At 34.3% G+C, this 2,500-nt stretch overlaps 1 protein-coding gene across 1 annotated transcript in view; it reads right to left on the reverse strand.

Moving 5' to 3' along the window:
* Positions 1–2,500, reverse strand: part of SERCA (ATPase sarcoplasmic/endoplasmic reticulum Ca2+ transporting SERCA) — a 52,851-nt gene that overhangs the window by 1,431 nt on the left and 48,920 nt on the right. The window lies entirely within an intron of this gene.

The raw sequence follows: 2,500 nt of genomic DNA on the forward strand, positions 1-2,500 counted from the left end.
AGAGGTTGGCTAACAGATGCCTATCAGACCAATCATAAACTTCGGCTTGAGTCAAACTGTCAAATACTCTGAAAGACAAACATTCCATTGGATGTTAGGAAACAGGGTAAGTAGACATGGCTAACATGTATTGACAAATCTTGCAGGACTATTCCCCAAAATAGAGCTGAAAAATTTAGTGAATCTTTTTGGTATATTACTGACACAACATTGCTACTCCCGAGTCTAAACAGTTTATTATTTCTTTCTCTCTCTTTTGTAGCATTAGACATCAATTTTCATTATCAATATTAGTACACCACAGAGACTTCACATGGTATATTTCTTATGCGTATTTTTAATATTTCTCTGTGCTTGGTGACCATCTGCAAGGACAAAATACTATAGAACTTTTCTGAAATAGCCTATATATATTCTAGTATCCTTGGACAAACAGATAATCAGGAGCATGGTCTATTTAAGCCATGAAGCTAGAAAGCAACTATAAAGCTAGCATAATAAGACTTAACATGGCATGAGATGTGCTTCTTCTATGTATTATTTCTAACAGCACTGATGTTTTGCATTCTAGGAGACACAGCTTTCCAAACATGTAATAGGCCTTGAAACCTCTAGGATTATAGAGAGACTTACTGTCGGTAACCAAAGAGGCCAAATATTGCATTGTGTGTTCATTTTTTTCCTTCCAGGACTGGGGGAATAAAGGATAAGGTAAATACATGAATTTCAAAGCAAAATAAGGTAAAGAGATGGTACAAGCAATGAATGGGGAAGAAAGGAGGGGCTAAGACTGGGGGAAACTGTGTTGTGAGATTTTCATATCAGGTTCCAGGGAGGAGCTTGAGGGTGGCAAGGGAACTGGGAAGAGGGGAAGACGGGGGTAAGTCATCACTGTACATATATATACACAAACCACTCCAACACCAGATATTTACAGTCATAGGTTTAGACGCTGCAAGGTAAGTTGGGTATTTAGAGCACATGTAATGTCCTTCACGAAAGAGTATTTGGAACATGCCATGGATCTACCCAGGGGGCCACATGGAAGATCGTTGGGGACAAGCAAGTACATGAACCGCGGGGAGGAGAGAATCAAAATTAGACTCGACTTGTGGGGGTGCAAGTACATAACAAATGGCACATGGACAAATCTCCAAGGGACAGTTTACTTTGCAGTGCTGAAAGATTCTTGCACTCAGTAAGAGATACTTTAGGGGCCAGCCTGTTCAAGATGGCTCTTCATTAGATGATTCTCAGTAGGAACAAGTAAAGTTACCTTAGACAAAATATAAATTAAAGCTAAAACAGTAATATATAAAATAGCTTACATAAATATGTAATAACACCTACATTATATATATATAATATTATATATATATATATATATATATATATATTATATATATATATATATATATATATATATATATATATATATTATATATATATATATATATATATTATATACCTATATATCTGAACAAAATCTTGTTCTATCCTAACAGTACCTTAAAAGTAACCATATCCTAATTTGTATCTAAAGAAATGCATAATTGGGGTAATAGAAAAACAAATTCGTAAATATAAAAAATATGCCTTCATGATGCAAAATCAATACTGAATCTGGAAGAGAAATATAAAACATAAAAAAGAAACCTGTAAAAGAAGGTGCAGAAAACATACATATTTAAATAAGCACAAACAAAACTGATTCCTGCCGATGGCAAACAAGATAAGATCTACTAGACAAAACTAGAGTTTCATTATAGTCTAACTGTCTACCAGAAGGTTAACTGCCTTTATCTCTAAAAATCTATAGCTAAGACAAATGCACATGCTTGTCAACAGAAGACAGGGTTTTCTCACCTTAAGGATCCAAGGTAAGGCTGCGGGATATGTTAGTCACACTCCACACTACATGAGAAACAGGGAATCATCTTCTGGAAGTCTTTTCAGTTACAGGCAGGGTCCACACTAGGTACACAAACTCTGGTTGTTCAACTTTTTAACAACAATTTATTATTTTCTTAACAAAACTCGTAAAGACATCACAGCTTATAAAGGACCATAAAAAAGAAAAGAAAAGAAAAATACATAAATGGAATGACGCAGTGACCAATTATTTTGTCCTCTATTCTCTTTTTATTCACTTTTTAACGTGAAAAGAATCAAAAGTTTAAATAGGCTGTATGACCTTGCACCAACAGTTAATACCACAAAATATATTTTTTATCACAAGTAACACTTATCTATTTTCCTTTTTCCTTCAGCAAAATAGGATACCAATACCTGTATTTTTTTTAAACACTTCCAACACTTCACATGCGTTTTTTCCATTTTGTATGTAAAATGTATAGTAAAATGTTGAAAAAGTGAAAAATGATTTGCATAAAGAGTTAGTTTTGGCTGACACAACAGAGGTGATCTTTAGTGACACAGACAGAGCTTCTTGACGACATTCTCAGTCGTCATCAAGATGCTTCAACAGTTACATACTGTA

This window comes from Penaeus japonicus, unplaced genomic scaffold (assembly GCF_977035675.1).
Source record: "Penaeus japonicus unplaced genomic scaffold, GWHDUDI00000001_assembly GWHDUDI00000023, whole genome shotgun sequence".
Classification (NCBI taxonomy): Eukaryota; Metazoa; Arthropoda; class Malacostraca; order Decapoda; family Penaeidae; genus Penaeus; species Penaeus japonicus.